Source organism: Symphalangus syndactylus, chromosome 6 (genome assembly GCF_028878055.3).
Source record: "Symphalangus syndactylus isolate Jambi chromosome 6, NHGRI_mSymSyn1-v2.1_pri, whole genome shotgun sequence".
Taxonomy (NCBI): domain Eukaryota; kingdom Metazoa; phylum Chordata; class Mammalia; order Primates; family Hylobatidae; genus Symphalangus; species Symphalangus syndactylus.
Window position 1 is genome coordinate 45,354,986 of NC_072428.2, and position 21,805 is coordinate 45,376,790.

Sequence of the window (21,805 nt, forward strand, 5' to 3'; positions counted from 1 at the left end):
GCAGCACCACTCACATTAGCTGAGATATGAAATCAATCTAGGTGTCCAATAACAGATGAACAGATTTTTGAATGTGGCACATATACACAGTGGAATACTACTCAGCCATAAAAAGAATGAATTCCTGTCATTTGCAGCAACATGGATGGAAGTGGAGGACATTATGTTAAGTGAAATAAGCCAGGAAGAGAAAGTTCAATACCACATATTCTCACTCATATGTGGAAGCTAAAAAAAAAAGTTGATATTAGAAGTAAAAAGCAGGACGGGCACAGTGGCTCATGCCTGTAATCCCAACACGTTGGGAGGCCAAGCGGGGTGGATCACGAGGTCAGGAGATAGAGACCATCCTGACCATCCTGGCTAACACGGTGAAACCCCGTCTCTACTAAAAATACAAACAATATTAGCCGGGCGTGGTGGCGGGCACCTGTAGTCCCAGCTACTCAGGAGGCTGAGGCAGGAGAATGGCGTGAACCTGGGAGGCAGAGCTTGCAGTGAGCCAAGATCATGCCACTGCACTCCAGCCTGGGTGACAGAGGGAGACTCTGTCTCAAAAAAAAAAAAAAGGAGTAAAAAGTAGAACAGAGGATACTAGAAGCTGGGAAGGGTAGTGTGGGGAGGGGCAGGGGGAAATTTGTTAAAGATACAGAATGACAGCTAGATAGGACGAATATGTTGTAGTGTTCTATAGTTCACAATAAGAGACAGACTCAAATAGCTAGAAGGATATTGAATGTTCCCAACACAAAGAAATGATAAATGTTTGAGGTGGACGTCTATGCCAGTTACCCTGATCTGATCACTATATGTTATATGTATCAAAACATCACTATGTACCCCATAAATATGAACAATTATGCGTCAATTTTAAAAATACAATTTTTAAAAGTATTTTGCAACAAAAAAATTTATAATATTTTAATGCTAAGTTTTATATTCTTATATGTTACTACAATGAAATGAATAAATAAATAATAAAAGAACGTATGGACGACCCTGAAAAAAAAAAAAAAAGAAGTAGCAGAAGCAGACGCAGAGGTGTTATGAGTGGAGTTGGGGGTTAGGTCAGCCTCAGAAAGCCAGAGAGAAGGGATTTGCCTGGAATACTGAAGAAGCTCTAGCCACAGATGAGGCTAAGTTGAGTGTGAAGAAGGCTGAAGAAAAGAAAAGGATTTTTCTTATTTTGTTTTTGGCGTGGCACATAGTAATAATTATCCCTCACAAGAATGTAGCATTTCAGTTTTCAAAACACTTCCAAGAGTGATCTAACTTGCTGTCATGACAAGCAACCCCACGTGAAGGGCAGGGGCTCAGAAAACCAGGGCCACTGAATGGGGAAAGCCGCTCCTTCCCAATGCAAACTCATAGCCTCCACGGGGAACTGACAGCCCATGTTATCAGTAAGGAAACTGCAGCTCAGAGAGGTGGACTGACTTGCCCCAAATCCCAGAGCTACTAACTAGCAGAGACTTGATCCTAAGTCTCTCAATTTCCAACCCACTGCTCTTTCCACAACCAGGTATGAATTAAAACAGAATGAAACTGAAAAAGTTAAACATAATTCTCGACCGCGTCGAGGAATGAAAGGATCCCTATTGTACGTTAAAACTCAAAAGACAGAAGTATATAATTTGGGGGTATATTTTAAACTTTACACAATCCTCCCACCCCTAGCTCTGAGTAGGAAAGAGGGTAGAAACAGAATCTGGGGTGAGAAGTCATCTGACTCATCCATGATGTGAAGAATCTGTAAGCAAACACCCTGCATTTATTTCAAGTACTGTGTCTCATTCTGCCAGCCCTGGCAGCCGGCCCACTGCTTGTGCTTCAGGGGCCTTCCTTTGGAGACATGCTCAGAGCCCTATTTTAGGAGGACAGAAGTGGCCTAAAACATGTGGCCATTAAGCTAGAATTTTAAAGGACACACACACACACAGACACAGCAAGCTATCTGGTAAGCTGGTGGAGTGTGTGCTCAAGGCCCCTCTGACACAGGCAGCCTTAACCATAGAACTTCATCCCTGTGTTTTGGCCTGTTCCAGGAAGAGCCAGCAAAGTTGCCTGCAAGAGAAAGCACGTGGCCTGAGAGGTGAACCAGGGACAGCCTCTGAAGAGCCAAGGATTTATCTGAACAGCCAAATGTCCACTGACAGACAGGTCTGTGTGTGCTAGAGAAACTTGTTCCACAGCTCAGATGAAAAACGTATTGCGGAATTCACCCACAAGGGGAAGTGAGTTAATGACTGGGGCGTTTCACCTTCTGCCTAGATGCGTCATAAAATCAACTTATAAAGCCTGGCTCAGGAAATACATTTACTCTCCCAGATGTGGTTCCATATAGGGCTATGAAACATTTCAAAGAGTGATCGCTCACAGAGGAGCGCGTTCTTAGGCTTTCTCTGTGCTGCGAGTGGGGCCAGTGGCCTGAGCCTGACAGCCCATCCAGGCTGCGGTCAGATTTGCTGACAAGCAGCCCAAATCTTCCCAGAGCATCTGCTCACATCTGGGATTGTGACTCATCTGCCTCTGTCTCCCCCAGCACTATTCACTTACTCCTGCAGGCCTGAGCATGTAAGCCTCATGGTGCCCAGGCCCCAGCGCCCAGACTTGTCCCTCCACCCAAGCACCCATCACGGCTTGTCCTTATCTCCAACACTGCCTTCCCCTCCCATTTAGACTTGGTCTACTTTCCCAGCTCCAGGTTCAGGGCAAACCATGCTTAGACCTTCTTGGACTCAGCCTGAGCTATCATAAGAGGTTCCCAGGCTAAAACAGATGCACAGTCTCCTGCACAGTGGTGTCTGCTCTGGCTCTTTAAATTTAGCAGATCCACACTCCCACCATGCCCAGCTGGCCCACCAGAGTGAGCCACAGGCAACACATGTTCTAAACCAACCCTGTTTACCCTGGACCTACTATTTTTGCACTCACCTCCCTGGTTCTCAGATTCCTGGCTCCGGATCCCAGCTGCCATAGCTCCTTTGGCCCCTTCACTTTGGTGACCCTTTAGGCTTCCCTTTTTAGACCACAGCTGTCACATGTTTCTGACTCAACTTGCTTCTGCCATGCAGCATCACTCCTGGTCTCAGGTGAGTACCCCGTGATTCAGCCCCAGACCCTGAACACCCCCTCCACTGATATCACTCCCAGAAGAGGCAGAGGGTGAGGGATTTGTTCCTGGGGTCCCTGTCTGGCTTCTCACCTTCAACCTTGCCTTGTCTTTCAATTCCAGCAGCTGGACTTCCCTGGTCATGCACCCCGGGCATTTGCCTCAACTTAGGTCCTTATCCTCTGAGTCCCTCACTCACCTGGGACAGCTCTGTCCCGAACTCAGTTTCTGATTTCATGCTGGCCTTGCCCCAGTTACACCAATCCACTCCCCTCACTATCTCATTGAGGTCAGAGTGGACGAGGCTCTCAGGCTTCTGAAGGGAGGGGGCAACACTGCCTCAAATGGAGCCCTGATGGGGCGCAGAGCCTGTGGGGAGTCTCACAGCTACCTGGGAATCTTTCTGTCCCTGGATGTAGTGATTATTTATGAGGAATAGCCTAGAGGGACAGCACAAGTCAAGGCACTTGAGGACTCTCAGTTGTGTGTAGGGAAGAGGATGCTGCTTCAAATAGTGCAGACAAGCATTCAGTTCTAAAACCTCAGAGCTCAGAGCAGCTGAAGAGCAGAGGCAGCCCTCTGGTCCCATATGGCTCACATCCTTTTCCTTGTCCGCCTGACTCCATGTGTGACTTTAGCAACACGTCTATCAAGGATGGTCTACCTCCAGCCTCTGCACCAGCGAACAAACAAGTCCTCCCACGGCTCCCCATTCCTGATGTCTCCATTCCCTCCACTCCAGAAGGAGCAGAAACAAGGGCCTGCTCCCCTCCTCCTCTCCAGCCCTCATCACCCCCTTCCCTGGGGGCCAAGGCACTCAAAAACCATCTTCCCCTAAAAGCTCAGGGACTCACTTGGTTTTCTTTCCCAGAAGCCCTAAAGATAGTAGCTTTGCTTAATGAGAATGCCCCATGGTAAAATGGTGAGGACCAAGACTCTGGTGCCTGGTCCACAGGGGAATTCCAGCTCTGCCTCTTGCTAGTGATGTGACCCTAGACGTGTGATGGAACTTCTCTATAGCGTTTCCTCATCTCTGAGGTTGGAATACTAATGGTCCCCACCCCACTGCATTGCTGTGAGCCATATACACATGAATTAGTATAAAAATGGTGCCTCCATGTAACAAGTGCTGTGATGCACAAGCTCTCATTTATTGATTTTTCACTGTATGTCAGGTCTTACTCTAAATACCTTACATCCAATAATTCATTTTTTCCTAAGCAAAGTGACATAGAGACAGAAGGATCATTTTATAATTCTAATTTAAATTATCATTAATATTTATTGTATAAGTTCCATCAACAGGAGTTGAAATGCATTGTCGAAATTCATCACAATATTTGCTACTTTAAAGAATCAAACTGTTTTTACTTTTTTTTTCTGTGCTCTCTCTCCTGGCCTTGTAAGGTTTATGCATAATAAATATTCATATCTGGTCAAAAAAATAAACTAAGTTGTAAAAGGTTAGAGAATTTCCCTATCTGAATACGCAAACCCAGTGTGTAAAGATGACAAAAATAAACCACCCAGGGGACAGAAACTCCCAGTAGTGCCCCTCCTATGGATACAGGCCTGTATCATAGTATGGCATTGTACAGGCACAATTCTGTAGGTATAATTTTTTTAGAAACAGGTTCTCACTGTGTCACCCAAGCTGGAGTGCAGTGGCACTATCAAAGGTCATTGCTCACGGCAGCCTCAAACTCCTGTCAAGTGATCCTGTCACCCAGCCTCCTGAATAGCTAGGACTACAGGCATGCACCACCATGCTCAGCTAATTTTTAAATTTTTTTGTAGAGATGGGGTCTTGCTATGTTGCCCAGGCTAGTCTCAAATTCCTGGCCTCAGGCAATCCTCTCATCTTGGTCTTTCAAAGTCCTGGAATCACAGGAGTGAGCCACCATACCTTGCCCTGTATCTTTTGACTTAACATTAAATCATAAACAGTTTCCATGTTGCTGTATAGCCTTTGAAAGTATCATTTCAATGACTGTAGAGTAACTCATTTAGTTGAATTACTATAATTGAACTGACATCATCATTGAATATTGGTAGGGTTTTTTTGCTATTACAAATGATTCTGTAGTAAACTCTTGGCAGAAATGACTTTTTTTTCTTTCAGGTGATTTCTTAGGCTAATTCTCACAGATGGGGTTATTGGGCCAAAAAAGCAAACTATGGCTTTCCAAAGCTCTCATTGTTCCTATTATCTCATGCATCCCTGAGATGCAGTCAGCAGAGGATTCTATTTGAGGGACTGAACACTCCCAGGGAAAGCAGGAAGAAGGAGACAGGAACTAACATTTGCTATTGAGCACCAGGCATCATCCTACAGGCTTCAAAGTGAACCTTGGATGTGCTGCTGATCTGACCTGCCCAGATTTGTCATCATTGTTATTGTCTTGGCCGCTTATGAAGACATTCACCCAGCAGGACTTTAGAAGCTTTGTTCACTCGATCTCATTTAATCCTCACAATAGTGCCCTAAGGAAGATATTAGTATCCCCATTTTACAAAGGAGGAAATGGGAACCTGAAGAGATTAAGTGAAGGCCTCACAGATCATGAATAGAAGAGGCTGGAAACCTAGTCTGGTTCAAGGGTGTGCTCTTTCTGCTCTGCCATGCTGTGCTTCAGCCCTTCCCCACTCCCAGCCCCGTGTGCATGCAGATAGGGATTTTCACTCTTTGCCCTGTGTGAAAGGAGGGAAGGTAACACACATGAGCCTAGGGGGAAGGTCCATCTGCAGGACTACCCTGAAGGGGATGGGACATTCCTGGCCCTCAGCCTGCAAACTCTTTCCTTTTATTTCCTGCTAGTGAAAAGCATAATTTAAAGATGACTTTGTTTTATACATACACATACATACAATCTCTCACACACACACACTCACTCCAAGAAGAGGACTCTCTGTAAATAAAAGACCTGTCACCTATCAAAGATGCTAACCAAGGACTTACCAAATGTCCTTTGATGCTAAGTATGTTTCAGAAAAGTTATTACTCAACCTGAGTCCACAGACTAGGCCTATCCTTATGTTAAAATAATTCTCTCATGGAATTATTTGATTTGGCCCAACATCTACCAGCTTTGCACACATTTCAATATTTCAATTAAATCACCAAACCTCAGTCTATATTAATTCCAGCCTTTTTTTTTTCTACTAAAGAGGACCTGCATTATTTCCCTGCATGTTTGAAATTATTGTCTCTCAGCCAGGCGTGGTGGCTCACGCCTGTAATCCCAGCACTTTTGGAGGCCAAGGTGGGTGGATCACGAGGTCAAGAGATCAAGACCATCCTGGCCAACATTGTGGAACCCTGTCTCTACTAAAGAAAATTACAAAAATTAGCTGGGTGTGGTGGCGCATGCCTGTAGTCCCAGCTACTTGGGAGCCTGAGGCAGGAGAATCGCTTGAACCTGGGAGGAGGAGGTTGCAGTGAGCTGAGATTGCACCACTGCATTCCAGCCTGGGTGACAGAGCAAGACTCCATCTCAAAAAAAAATTGTCTCCAAAACACACTGAATTCATAAAATTCCAGATGCTGCTCAATGATGCCTCTGGGCCAGTGACATCCTGGCTATCTTAGTTAAGACTACAAAGGAACAGGGTGGAACTGAGGCTACAGCTGGAGAGGGTTACGAAAGCACAGGGACTGGCACCAAGAAAACTCAGATTTAGTGGAATGAGTATGTTAGACCCACTGCTGCATGTGGCAGGAGATCATCTCTGGCTCCATGAACTGAGTTTTGCAATGTGTAGAACTGTGTAGACTGTTTGTCAGGCCTCTTTCAGATGCAAGTGAGAGAAACCTGACTAGCTAATGCAGAGGTAGGATTTATTGGCCCCTAGTTGAAAATTCTAGGGGTAGTCCTCAAGTGTAACTGGGTTCAAGTGCTTAAATGATATCACCAGGAATTTGTCCCCATCTTTTTGCCCTCTTTTCAGGGTGGTGATGAGATGGCCACCAGGCCTATTTCACAGAAATTTCAGCAGAAAGAAGAACTTATTGCCCAATTGTTCCATTAAAAGTCCCAGAACTAACTCTCAATTGGCCTAAATTGGCTCATTTGCCAGATATCCTCAGCTTGACCTCCAAATCTACTCTCTCCTCTTCTTCGAGCTCGGTAGCTGAGAGGTTGGCCACTCTCTACTCTTCTTCCAGCTCGGTAGGTGAGAGAGTGGATGTATCAATGGCTCCTTTCCTGTGTGCCTTGCTTTGGGTATTGTCAATAGTAAGATCAGTGGGAGGCTGGAGGAAGAGATAAGAATGAAGTCAGGATGTTAATTTCCCCCAGCACCCCTTGCAAGGGTCCACATGAGTTGGCTATATCTCTCAGCCAATAGTCACAGGTCCTGCCTGCAGCTTCTCCACACATCTTCTCTCTTTGAGTTCCAGTAATGGCTTCCCAGTTTTGCCTCTGCAACCTAAAAGCAGTACTATGCCCTACTATGAGCAGCCCCAGAAACTGCACTATCCTTTACGGTTTTCCCACACTCCACCTACACCTCCATGGAAGGGTTATTTGATAACCCATTTTGAAAGTGTCATCTGTTTCCAAGATCCTGACTGATACAGCTAACATGTCTATCCCTAAGACAAATCCATGTGTCTCACTGGGCAGGCCTACCCCTGGGACAAAGGTCTGAAATTAGCTCCATCAAAACCACAGGTACTGAGGGTGGAGGTATGGTAGTCCCCCAAAGGGACAGATAAAAACAACCTATGATCACCACATTTATCAAAGTAGACAAGAATGAATTCTAATCAGCAGTATTAGGCTACCCAAGCATTCTTCAGAAGCAGTAACTACATATAAATAAGGATAAATTTCAGAGACTAAACACATGCTGAAACAGCATTCAGGGTGTCTTTCATCTATGTACACTCAAATCAACGCCTTTTAAAGACCTGGTCACTCATTTTCTGAGCTCTAGGTCTGTTGATAACTCTCTTCTGAAACAAATTGAAATTTCTATCATCAATTCACTTTGAAATGTCATAAAGCAGCTTAGGCCTTGGCTGGCTGAGCAATAAAGCAGGCCCTCTTGGCAGCTCAGATGAGCTGCCCCTGACAGCAAGTCAGGGGACAAGGCATTAAACATTGCCAAGAATGGACAATTTGGAAGCTGCCTAGTAGCAGAAATGACAAGGCTGAAATCATAACCACTTTGAAAAAAATGACATCAGTTGAAAAATAAATATAAAATGGGGCAATAGCAACCTCATCACAGAGCTGTAAATGCTTAGAAGAACATCTGGCCTGATACCCCATGAAGCTGCTCTGTCTCAGCAGAAAATTCTTTTTATAAATGATTAACCCTGATTATAATGATTGACTGTCCCATGGATGAGTCACCTTGCAGGTAAAACTATGGACCACAACCCCAGTGAATCTCAGCATTTCTTTCCATTACCCAGAAGTAGTGAGGATCTTAGTTACCTTGTCCACCAACCCCATGTTTTGACAGAGCCTGCACTGTACCTTTTTAATGGACATGTTGACATTCAATAACATGCTAAGGATACCTGGCTTTCCTCATCAGTTTTCTCAGTAAAGCCTCTGATGCCACTTTGGTTAAGTTCAGGAATATGCTTTTGCCAGAAGGAGAAGCCTCCTGAGCCAGTCATGTGCCTCTCCTGGCTCCACTAATAACTCCTTTCTAATACAATTCATTTGCAGTTCTCTTCACCTGTAAAGACACTTGGATATCAGCTCTTTGTGGAAGAGGGATCTAAAGGATCCATATGCTTCAGTCCTCTGGAATCTAGGAAATAAGGAAGTTTGGGGCCCAGAGAAAGAAGAAATTCAAAGGCTGTAGCCAGTGGAATCCTTTAGCCACACCTGGGACCCATAAGGATAACGTAGAAACTGTGGTCATAAGACACAAACAGACTAGAGTGTGTGACCTTGAGCAAGTCACATCTTCATGAATTTGAGCACTATTAGTATTACAGTATTATTGATTCCAAGACACTAATAATATGGTAAGCATTAAAAATGTTATAAAATATTATAAATAATAAAATAATAAATGAGTTTTCTGAGCCAGGCAGTTCTGATTGGCATGTCCAAGGACATTCCTACTTTGGAGGACCCATCTATGCAAAAGTTATCAATCTTAGAAGACAGAATAGTGTAGTGGAATCAGACCAGACAGGTTTCATCTCACCAGCCACATCCACTTGATTGGCGGTAGCTCCTTGGGGCCCTGTATTCAAAAGGATTCTGAGGTCATATTTGGGTTCAAGAGGGAAGAATGCCCGGATCAATGGGTACAAGAGGAGGGTCTGGCACCTTGTATGACATCCCTGTTGTTGATTGAAAGCATTGAGCTTGACAGTCAATTCTTGGAGGAAGGAACATGTATTCACCCTTGCTTCAATAACAAAAAACAACCGCACAATTTCAGGGGCTTAGAAGCACAGATGCGTATTTCTCACCACATGGAGGATAAGGCTATGGGCTAGGGCTAGACAGAGTCCTCTCCACCTTTCTTCTTATGCCAGGACCCAGGCAGAAGGGTCTGAAACATGCTCAGCTCGTGGCAGAGAACAGAAACATCAATGGCCAAGCCAAATCAGGCAGTCATGTTTACAGCTTCTGCTCAGATATAGCATATGTCATATTGCTAACATTTCATTGGCCAAAGCAAGCCATATGGCCAAGCCCTGAGTCAATGGAAAGAGGAAATATCATTCACTTGCTAAGAAGGAGGAAGTGAATGACTGCAATTAATCTACCAGATGGTGTCTGAGAAAGATACTTTCCATATTAAGATGTTATATTTGTTTTTTCTTATTTTTTCTACAATACATATATATTATATATAATACAGCTGGAATTCTTCAGAGAATATGTTGGTTTCATAAACCAAAAATAAAATTCTAAGCTTCCCACCAAACTGAATGGACACCCCTCAAACCTGCCTGCTTCCTTGGTAGAATGCCCAACCAAGGGCATTCCAAAGTTATCCTGAAAAACTAGGTCAGGCCATGATGGGTAGGGAGAGAAAGACATGTCTCATTATCCTCTCTTCCCTTTGGAATTCAGGCACAACCAACCAGCATTAACAGTCTATGGAATACTGGTAAAGTTGGTGAATAGGTGTTTTCTAGGATAGCAATTTCAACAGGAAGCCAAGCACTATTAAATTATAGAATAAATATTTATCAAGTACCTACAAGGCACTAGATACCATGTCAGGTGGTATAGGTATGCTATTGTACAACAAGAGATACGTGGTTTCTGAACTCATGGAGCTAGGTTGAATGATGGAAACAGACCACAATCAAATCTTAAATGGATGCTCAAGCTTCTTTCAATCCAAGAACACTCTCCTAGCATTCACGTTCAAAATGAGTAGGTCCCATCTTCTCCCTCTTCAAATTCATTGCCCCAATACTTGCCCCTATATCCAGCAGATAATCTACCCTCCTGCCTCATTTTTTTTGAAAAAGAGCAATTAACAGATCTCCCTCTTCTTCTCGTCGACAAAATACCAACCTTCTCATTCAGTACATATTTGCTTTGCTTGCTTTCTTTCACAATGGACAAAATATCCCTGTCCCATCTAAATGGCATTCTCAGTCTTCACTCCTGCAATCGTCCCATTTCTCTCCACATTCTTTCTCTCTCTACTAGATTATTTGCATTGTTACACAAACATGTTGTAGTTGAGGAAGTGGAGAAGAACACAATTTCCCTCTCCAAGGAAAATTTGGAAACAAATGATGATGCATTTTGATGTCACAGTGACCATGGAGCCCTAGTGGCATTTGGTGGAGGCCAGGGGATTATGTTCTATCTTATTTTAAAAAGGAGAACTTCCTTAAACCTTGCAATCTCCTTCAACTACTATGAACTACTCAAACCCACCACAGGAAAACTTCTTGATAGAGTTATATATGAACACCATCTACACCCCATCATCTCACAATCTCTTCTCAGCCCACTCCAATCAAGTTTCTGCCCCCATCACTTACCAGAAATTGTTCCTTTTTTTTAAATTTAACTTTTAAGTTCAGGGGTACATGTGCAGGTTTGTTACAGATGTAAACTTCCATCAAAGGGGTTTGTTGTACAAATTATTTCATCACCCAGGTATTAAACCTAGTACCCAATAGTTATTCTTTCTGATCCTCTCCCTCCTCCCACCCTCTACCCTCAAGTAGGCCTAAAGTCTGTTGTTCCCCTCTATGTGTTTATGAGTTCTCATCATTTAGCTCCCACTTATAAGTGAGAACATGCAATATTTGGTTTTCTGTTCCTGTGCTAGTTTGCTAAGGATAACAGCCTCCAGCTTCATCCATATTCCTGCAAAGGACACGATCTCATTCATTTTTATGGCTACATAGTATTCCACGGTGTATATGTACCATATTTTCTTTATCCAGTCTATCATTGGTGGGCATTTAGGTTGATTCCATGTCTTTGCTATTGTGAATAGTGCTGCAATGAACATACACATGCATGTATTTTTATGTACACATGCATGTACTTATATTCCTTTCAATATATACCAGTAATGGGATTGCTGGGTCAAACGGTATTTCTGTTTTCAGGTCTTTGAGGAATTACCACACTGTCTTCCACAATGGTTGAACTAATTTACATTCCCACCAACAGCATATAGGTGTTCCTTTTTCACTGCAACCTCTCCAGCATCTGTTATTTTTTGACTTTTTAATAATAGCCATTCCGACTGGTGTGAGATGGTATCTCATTGTTGTTTCAATTTGCATTTCTCTAATGATCAGTGATGTTGACCTTTTTTCCATATGCTTGTTGGCCACATGTATGTCTTCTTTTGAAAAGTGTCTGTTCATGTCTTTTGCCCACTTTTTAATGAGGTTGTTTATTTTTTTCTTGTAAATTTAAGTTCCTTATAGATGCTGGATATTAGATCTTTGCCAGATGCATAGTTTGCAAAAATGTTCTCTCATTCTGTGGTTGTCTGTTTATACCAGAGACTGATCTTTTCAAATATTGACAAAGTGGTGGTCACTTCTTGGTCTCCATCCTACTTGATGTCTCATAACATTTGACCCAACTAACTAATCCTTCCTTCTTGAAAGGTTGTCTAAACCAAAATAAGTATCTCAGGCTTAAAAAACAAACAAACAGAAAGAACACTTGATTTATTTTCCTCCACCAAGGAACTAGCCAAACAAACAAACAAACAAACAAAAAGACCTGCTACTCCTCCTCTTGAACCCGTCTTTGCAAAATTATGACTGAGACAGTGAAAGAGATCTAACCTAACTGACTCCATCTTGCTACTAACCTTTAAGCTATCCTTGTTCATTTCTGGGCATAGGCTGAACTAACTTTGGGAGAAACTTAGTTTATAGTTTAAAACAGAGATGATAACAGCCCTTTCCCAAAACAAACCTCCTTCTTGCCTGAGGACTAGACTGCCTTTGTAGGACTAACAAATTAGCCACAAGATTCGAAATTCTGGTTTAGGAGTCATGCAGCTGCAGACTACAAGATTCTGACCCTCCCTAAACTGCTCCTAAGATCATTGCTTGAGATATTGTGCAGACCCTGCACATGATGGATCAGCTGGTACCACCCAGATCAATAAATTGGCTCATCTAATCTTGTAGTCCCCACCCAGGAACTGACTCAGTACAAGAAGACAGCTTTGACTCCCTGTGATTTCATCTCTGACCTGAACAATCAGCACACCTGGCTTACTGGTTTCCCCCCACCCACCAAGTTGTCCTTAAAAACTCTGATCCTTAAAAACTCTGTCCTTAAAAACTCTGATCTTCTGATCCTTGGGGAGACTAATTTGAGTAATAATAAAACTCCGGTCTCCTGCACAGTCAGCTCTGCATGAATTACTCTTTCTCTATTGAAATTCCCCTGTCTTGATAAATGGGCTCTGTCTAGGCAGCCGACAAGGTGAACCCACTGTCGCTTATGCTCTCCTTGTCTGAGGAAATACTACAAAGGTAAAACCAAAAAACTAAACAAAACAACAAACAAAAAAAACCAAGAGTCATCCCTGAGTCATCTCTCCCATTCCCTACAGAAACTCATCAGTAAGTTCTATCCACTCTATATACAAAATATATCTTAAAAGCCTACATTTCCCTAATCTTCATTATTGCTGCTCTGGTCTAAGCCATCAACATCTCTTGCCTGCACTATAGAGAAAGCCTTACCCCTCTCCCTACCTGTCTATGACCCATTCTTAAAACAGTCCCCAGAGTGATCTTCTTAAATTGTAAATCTCATGCTTAAAATCCTCCACTAAATATTTATATCATTGGCAATAAAATCCACATTCTTACCTTATTTTACAAAGCCCTTGCCCACTTCTCTGACTCCCCTTGATACCCCTGTTAGCCACACTAGTCTTCTTTCCATTCTTTAAATACCAATCTCATTCGTACCTTTTTGTGCAGCAAATGTTAAGGAATTTATTGCGTAAAAGATAAGCTTAAAGTAGATGTTAGTGGGCAATTAGATGGGTTGAATATCCACAATGTACCACTTTATATTAGAAAGCACCTATGAACAGAAAGACAAAGAAAGGTATTATATATATTGGTAAAAGGATCAGTCCATCAAGATGGTATAACAATTATAAACACATACATATGTAATAACAGAGCCCTAAAATATGTAAAGCAAAACTGACAGAATTGAAGGCAGAAATGACAGTTCTACAATAGCAGTTAGAGACTTCAATACTCCCACTTTCAATAAAGGATAGAACAATTATTAAGAGATCAACAGGGAAACAAATAAAGGACTTGCCAACAAAACTATAAGCCAACTAGACCTAACAGACATATACAGAACACTCCACCCAACCACAACAGAGTACACATTCTCTCAAGTACACATGGAACATTCTCTAGTATAGACTATGTGCTAGGCCACAAAACAAGTCTCAATAAATTTTAAAAGATTAAAATCTGTTCCACCCTGAGCAGGTCTATGCAAACCTACCCCTAAAGGCCAAGAGGCCAAAGGAAGAGGCTAGCAAATCCAGTTTCTCAGAAAGAAACAGTTTGTTTGTTTTATAAACACAAGGTCTCACTCTGTTGTCCAGTCTAGAGTGCCATGGCATGAACGTAGCTCATTTCAGTCTCGAATTCCTAGGCTCAAGCAATCCCCCAACCTCAGACTCCTGAGTAGCTGGGACTACAGGCACATACCACCACACCCAGCTATTTTTTGTTATTTTTTGTAGAAACAGGGTCTTGCTATGTTGCTCAGGCTGGTCTCAAACTCCTGGCCTCAAGCCATCGTTCAGCCTTGGCTTCCAAAGTGCTGGAATTACAGGCATAAACCACTGCTCCTAGCCAGAAAGAAACATTAAAAAGGGACTTACAAACAGAAACTCTGACTCAGGCAGCCACAAAACAGTAGATCCCTGCACCATTAACTCCTATACTCAGGGCTTATATACCACAGGGAAAGGGTATATGTGCTTCATATATCTATTTAAAAAATCCATCATCAAGGTTGTTTTGACCTAAGGGCAGGGTTTATGGTAAGTATGTGCTCTTCACAGTAGATAAACTAGAAATCTCAGAGGCATTCCCAGAACTGGAGTTAATCAGAAGTCAACATAGATTAGCATCCAAAATGAAGTTGCTTCTGCCTCTGCAAAATCATATAAAGAATCTTCCCCGACCATAATGCAATGAAACTAGAAATAAATGACATAAGGAAATCTGAAAATGCACAACTATGTAGAAATTAAACAACACACTCTTTAACAATCAATGTGTCAAAGAAGTGATTGGCAAAATTTTGAAAATTCTGCCTCTTTGAGCAATCTAGTAATTATAGTACCTACCACCTTAATAACCTAAAAGCCACTATTGGATGATGTCTAGGAAATGATCTGTGTCCCTATACAAGTCAGATTGTGCTGAATAACAAACCATTCTAAAACTCTGTCATGCAACAATAAGTATTTATTCTCATGTTCACAAGTCTTCAGATAGAATAATAGGCTGCTTCAGGCTGCAGCTCTGTGAAGAAACTGTGCATAGTCAGGCTGAAAGAGCCACAGCCCCCAGGGGCATTTTCTTCTCATGGCAGAGGACAAAAGCTCATAGAGCAATGAGGGAAGGTACATAATTCCTCTTAAGGCCTAGGCTCAGATCTTATATGATATCACTTCCACCCACATTCCACTGGCCAAAGCAAGTCACACAACCAAGTCCAACATCAGTAGGAAAAGGAAGAATACAACCCTACTATAGGAGTTAGAGGGGAAGGAATGAATATTTGCTGAACAACAATCTACTACTTCACAGCCCTCTTAGAGAAAAGCTTTGAGAAATGGTGCTATGGTTACTGCTATGGATGCCAAACAATAATATCTTGTTATCAATCATGTTGGTTATAAGTGAGTAAGACTCATCTTCTTACTGTATTTGTAACTACTAAGAACCATTTAGAAATGTCAGATTCTTCAAAGCTATTTTACCCAGATTCAATCAACAAGTATTCAACTCACCAATTTTTTTCTTAGCTGAGCAGCATTATCAGCTCAAGAAGAACTTTTGCTTCAATATAATTTATTTTCTAGTACTGGATAAGAACTTTTTAAAATGTCTGTAGACTATATCAAAGCACCAGAAGTGGATCTGACACCATCAATAGGAACTGAATTAATATACCTTTTCTGAAAATCTTCCTAAAAGAAAAATCTCTCTGACATCTGAATTTTAGACTTATTGTAGAAAATTTCAACCCTTCGAAAGAATCTTTGTGAATTTTATCACTACCAAAGTATCCAGTATAAATACAATACAGCGTCTAATCTTTCCTGGCCTTGAAGACCTCAATATGTTGCTAATAATTGCAATAAAAAAAAACTCATTGTGAATGATGACCTTTTCTTGAATTCTGCATTAGTCAGTCAGTTAATGATACATAGCCTCCTTTCATGCTACAACCATCCTTCCAATAGCTCTCCCACAAAGATTTCCATTTATTTGTTTGATTTCAAATTTGGTGAAAAGAAAGATATTTTTATCTTAATTTCATACCAGAAAACATGAAAGAAGTCATGAAAACATTCTGAAAAGGATAGATATTTTTTAAACAAGACCTTAAAAACCAGACTCAATCCCTGCTGCCAAATTCAGTGAGGGATTGTTTAGAGTAAAAACAGAGCATTGCTCTGGGATTGAGCCAACTAGAAAGACTGATACACCATGACATCTCTGGCTTGTATAACCTCCCTGCCCTTGATGTGAACTCTGGAGGGAAGCAGCACAACCAAAGTTGACAGTGAGGTGAAGAGTGCACCTCCAAGTCATAAAGTACCTAAAACCTCACTATTCAAGTCAACTAGTTGGGAGAAAGATCCATCCAAACTAATGGAAAGTCCAAATTCCCATTATTTCCAAATAGAAGAAATACTTTTGGATTTAAAAAAATGACAAATGGAATCAAAGTTTTTCCACTTTTTCCAAAAATGCCATTGAAATAATAAAGATATAAAAAGAAAAAAAATAGCAACACTAAAAAAATCAGGAAGAATTCTATGATCCCCAAATAAGTGTTGAATTTCTGGACGATATGAAGCAGACAGGACAAATATAATTCTTGATGTATATTTTTAACATATGTCTAAATATAAATATTTGATTAATGGAGCAAACTGACAAAAAGACAGTTAGTGCCAAGGGTGAGCACTCAACACAGGCAGAAGAGAATAGGGAAGTAAGTAGATAGGTTTCCCCAAAAGACCTATAGAAAAAAAAAAATCAGACTTAGCACAGCAAGAACATAAAAAGTAGGCTGGGGGAAGCTCAAGAGAATTACACTAAAAGACTTACATTTTAGAATTGTGTCACTGTCTCATATGCTAAACCTATAGACCAGTGCTTCTAAATGTGTGAGGCCTGTGAGATAAAAACTATTTTCAAAATAATACTAAGCTGTTATTTGCCTTTTTCACTTTATTGACATTTGTTTTGATAATTGTTGCGGGAAGTCAGGGACCCTGAATGGAGAGATCAGCTGAAGCCGCGGCAGAAGAACATAAATTGTGAAGATTTAATGGACATTTATCAGTTCCCAAAATTAATGTCTTTATAATTTCTTACGCCTGTCTTTACTGCAATCTCTGAACATAAATTGTGAAGATTTCATCGATATTTATCACTTCGCCAATCAATATTCTTATAATTTCTTATGCCTGTCTTTAATCTCTTAATCCCAACATCTTTGTAAGCTGAAGATGTATGTCACCTCAGGACCCTGTGATGATTGCATTAACTGTACAAATTGTAAAACATCTGTTCGAACAATATGAAACCAGTGCACCCTGAAAAAGGACAGAATAACAGCGATTTTCAGGGAACAAGGGAGATAACCATAAGGCCTGACTGCCTGCGGGGTTGGGCAGAACAGAGCCATATTTTTCTTCTGGCAGAAAGCCTATAGATGGATGTGTGAGTAGGAGAAATATTGCTGAATTGTTTTCCCAGAAAGGAATATTAATAATTGATAGCTCTGGGGAAGGAATGCATTCCTGGGGGGAGGTCTATGAACGCCTGCTCTGGGAGTGTCTGTCTTATGCAGTTGAGATAAGGACTGAAATACGCCCTCGTCTCCCACAATGCCCTCAGGCTTGCTAGGATTGGGAAATTCCAGCCTGGTGAATTCTAGTCAGACCGGTTGTCTGCTCTGGAACCCTGTTTCCTGTTAAGATGTTTATCAAGACAATGCATGCACAGCAGGACATGGACCGACCCTCATCAGTAATTCTATTTTACCCTTGCCTTGTGATCTTTTATTGCCCTTTGAAGCATGTGATCTTTGTGACCTACTCCCTATTCATACATCTGCTCCCCTTCTAAAATCCTAATAAAAACTTGCTGGTTTTGTGGCTCGGGGTCGCCATCATGGTCCTACCAATATGTGATGACACCCCCAGAGGCCCAGCTGTAAAATTTCTCTCTTTGTACTCTTTCTCTTTACTTCTCAGACCGGCCAACACTTAGGGAAAATAGAAAGAACCTATGTTGAAATACTGGGGGCTGGTTCCCCCAGTAGACAATGCAAAAAAACAATTGTGGGTGCAAAAGTAATTGCACCAACCTAATATAACAGAATAACTGAGACTACCTTATTTATAAGGAACAGAAATTAATTATCTCACAATTCTGAAAGCTGATCAAGGCACTGGCAGGTGAAGGCCCAGTTTCTCTGCTTCCAAAATGGCACCTGAGTGCTGTGTCCTTTGGAGGGGAGGAAGGCCAGGTCCCCACATGGCAGAAGAGCAGAAACGAGAGAAAGCCACTCTCGTTCCTGTGAGCCCTTTTATAACATCATTAATCCATACACCTCCCAATACTGTTGCCATGGGGATTAAGTTTTCAACACATGAATTTTAGAGGAAACAATAACATTTAAACCAAAGCAGACACTTAACTAATAGTCATTATATTCTTTATCGCCAGGTACTTACAGGAGAGGGAAAAAAAAAAAAACTGTTTCACATAAGAATGCCCTAGTGAAGCAGTAAAAATTATTAATGTCATCAAAATCTCAACCTTTGGGTCTTTTTAACATTCTGTGTGACCGAATGGGATGTATAAGGCACTTCTATTGAATACCAAAATCTAATGATTATCTCAAGAAAAAGCACTTGTACAATTAACTGTTTGAGCTGCAAGCTGAATTAGCTGCTTTTTTTATGGAACACCATTTTTTTCTTGAAAGAACAACAGATACCAAACTACAGTAATTCAGACTTGGGTATCTGTCAGACATTTTCTCAAAAATGAATGAAGTGAGTCTGCAAGAAAAACAACTGGCAGTATTTGTATCCAATGATAACATTCTAGCTTTCAAGCAAAAATTAGAATTTTGGGAAACTTTTATATGCCACCATAAGCTTGACATCATCGCAACACTATGACTTTTTTTAATGAAATCAGTGGTAATATTAATGAATGTGGTTTTTGATAATGTACAAAGAAATGTGTCAACATTTGAAAGATATGCATAATTCAATGAACCAATATTTTCCAAATGGCCAGTGCATCATGGTACAAAATCATGCATGGGTAATAGAAATTTTCAAGGTACAAAATAGGGCACTAGATTTTAACATAATAGACTATATAACCTTCACTGCTATGGTTTCAGATTCCACACTGGAACCATCTTTTAAGAAACTAGCTAGGACTTGTCCAGTTTTGGTGTAGTATCAAAGAAGATTATCCCCATTTATCTGAAAAAGTTATTATAACACTACTCCTTTTTTCAAGTACATATCTGTGTAATGTGGGATTTTATTCATATACTTCAACCAAAGCCATATATTGCAATAGACCCATTGCAGAAGCAGATGTGAGAATCCAACTGTTTTCTGTTAAGTAGTCATTAGGGAAATTTGTAAAAATGTAAAACAGTGCTACTCTTCTAATTTTCTTGTGTTGAAAAACAGTACTTTTTCATAAAATATATTATTTATATTAACATGTAGTAGGTTTGTTATTGTGTTTTAGGATGTATCAATTCTTAAAAATTTCTCTCATTTCAATTTCTAATACAGCAACTATCAATAGATATAACCCTCACAAACAAAAGCCCTTTGAATCTTCAATTTTTAAGTGTGCAAAGTGGTCTTGAGATAAAAAATGTGGAGAATCAGTGCTGTATTTATTCCATGTTTGCCATGGCTACGGGTAAAAAGGAGATGGGAGGGGTGGAAAAGTGAACATTGATAGTGTCCCAGCTGCAACCCTAGTGGGAGAGTTGCACATCACAGAAGTGACATCCCTTAACTTTATCTGCTACTTGGGTAAATCTCTTCATACCTTTTATGGGGCTAAATTTCTTAGGAAACATGAACATCCCTAAGATCCATCAGTATATGCTAGAAAGTGATCATTTGAGAGCAGGTTTAGGGGAGAAAATGAAAGCATTCCCATACAACCCACTCATACGCAGAGTTGCTGGCCCGGCCCCATACAAATTTGAGAAAAGTAGGGAGATCAAATGCATGACCTATAATGAAAAGAAAAGAAAATCACCTGCTGCCAGTTTATGACTCCCTACCCTTAGGCAAATGTACCATGAGTTTGTATACCCTGGCAGGTACTTTCTTCCCCTAGCGCCCTAGGATTTACAAGCCCTGAGCCATAAAGATGGTAAAGTACTAATATGCAGGATTTTAAGGCACAGGCAAAACCTCAGGACAAGCATTCGGATTCTTACAGATGATGATGGCTAAGCATTTAATCACCAAGAGTTCTACGTATTAACCAAGGTTTGGTGCATTTGTGGACAAGAAAAATTTGGTATTGAATTTTTTAAATTTAGATATATATGAATCTGCTACAAGATACATTCTGCTTCAGACTATCACAAATTTTATTTTCCTTTAAAAGTGACTTCTTATTTTCAGTGAAAGAAACAAATTATTACTATGTCAGTGATAAGGCCCTTCAGTAAATCAATAATGTTTCAATAATTCTGAGAACATGCGAATCATTCTAAAATTATCAGTGAAATAGCTTGGCTCTCCAGAAAAACCCAATGTAGTTTCTTTGAAGAGTGATAAAATTAACTACTTTCTCTATCTCAATTCTGGTAACTTAATTTGAAATTTTTAAAAGGGTGTCACTGGTAGAGTTACAGGTCCTGGGAGAATTGGAAAAATGGCAGTCCTAACTGATAACACATTGTCTTAGTTTCTTGTATAACTGACCTCATTTTTCATCTCATTTCAGTAACTTAGAGTTAGGATTTGAGAACACTTGGGCCAGGTCTGCTATTATCTTCAGCAATCTTCGAAATTCCCACCTCTCCCTAGTGTAGCTAGACAAAACTTTACAGCAGTCAGTGGCAAAAATAATAGAGATCTGAAATGCAAACACTTTTCACTTCCTCTAGCAATTCCTCTTGCTCCAGGAGAATAGGACTTCATGTGTGTTTATGAAAGAAAAGCGGGCAGAGAAATATTATTAAGGTGAATAAATGGTGGTATTATGTCCATTTCAATGCCAATATCTTCCATGATCATTCCTGGGCTATAAAGAACACACACCACAGAGCTTGTCAAGGATCCTCATATCTTCCTCACTAATGTTTTTCTTTTTGCTTTAGGGAAGGAAATCTCCTCTGAGACTTCTTGAAAGATGTAGGAGAGAGAAATGGGTACACTGGTCTCATATGAAAATCTATTCCAACATTCCTATCTCTTTAGCTTTTGGAATCCTTTCATATATTATGCAAGAGAAGTTCTGGCACCAAACTTCATTGAATGTAGGCCATCAATGAGTCAAAAATGTAGTCATTCCAGAAAGCTATTAGAGCCATTTCTAGCTTTATCTAAAACATTAAATCTAGACTATCTGGTAAATGTTCTTATATCAATATGTTAATCCTGAGACAAAATTGTATTCTGTTCCTTTTAGCCTAACACCCTTGGAATCTATTCTCACACATATTTTCTTGGTTTCTTCTATATGAATTATCAAAATCCTGCCTTTTTTTTTTTAGGTATAGGCAATTTCTCCCCAGGTCTGAATCTCCATTCTGTTTGAGCATGCTGAGATCTAACTCAAGTTTAGGTCTAGACTAAAAAATAATCAGCAATGGGGATGGGTCTTGAGGATAATAAGTATCCCTTGTAAGGCAGCTGCTTCAGATGAATTGATTATAGAGTTTTCAAGAAGGAAAGGTCAAT

At 40.7% G+C, this 21,805-nt stretch overlaps 2 long non-coding RNA genes across 2 annotated transcripts in view; one reads left to right on the top strand and one right to left on the bottom strand.

Annotated features, from left to right (window-relative positions):
- LOC134737010 (uncharacterized) overlaps nt 1–2,315 on the top strand; it is a 28,337-nt gene extending 26,022 nt beyond the window's left edge. Inside the window, exon 2 of the long non-coding RNA XR_010121529.1 lies at nt 2,046–2,315. This is a non-coding gene — a long non-coding RNA (uncharacterized lncRNA). The remainder of the gene's footprint in view (nt 1–2,045) is intronic.
- LOC129484410 (uncharacterized) overlaps nt 1–21,805 on the bottom strand; it is a 51,702-nt gene that overhangs the window by 5,939 nt on the left and 23,958 nt on the right. Inside the window, exon 3 of the long non-coding RNA XR_010121528.1 lies at nt 13,521–13,638. This is a non-coding gene — a long non-coding RNA (uncharacterized lncRNA). The remainder of the gene's footprint in view (nt 1–13,520; nt 13,639–21,805) is intronic.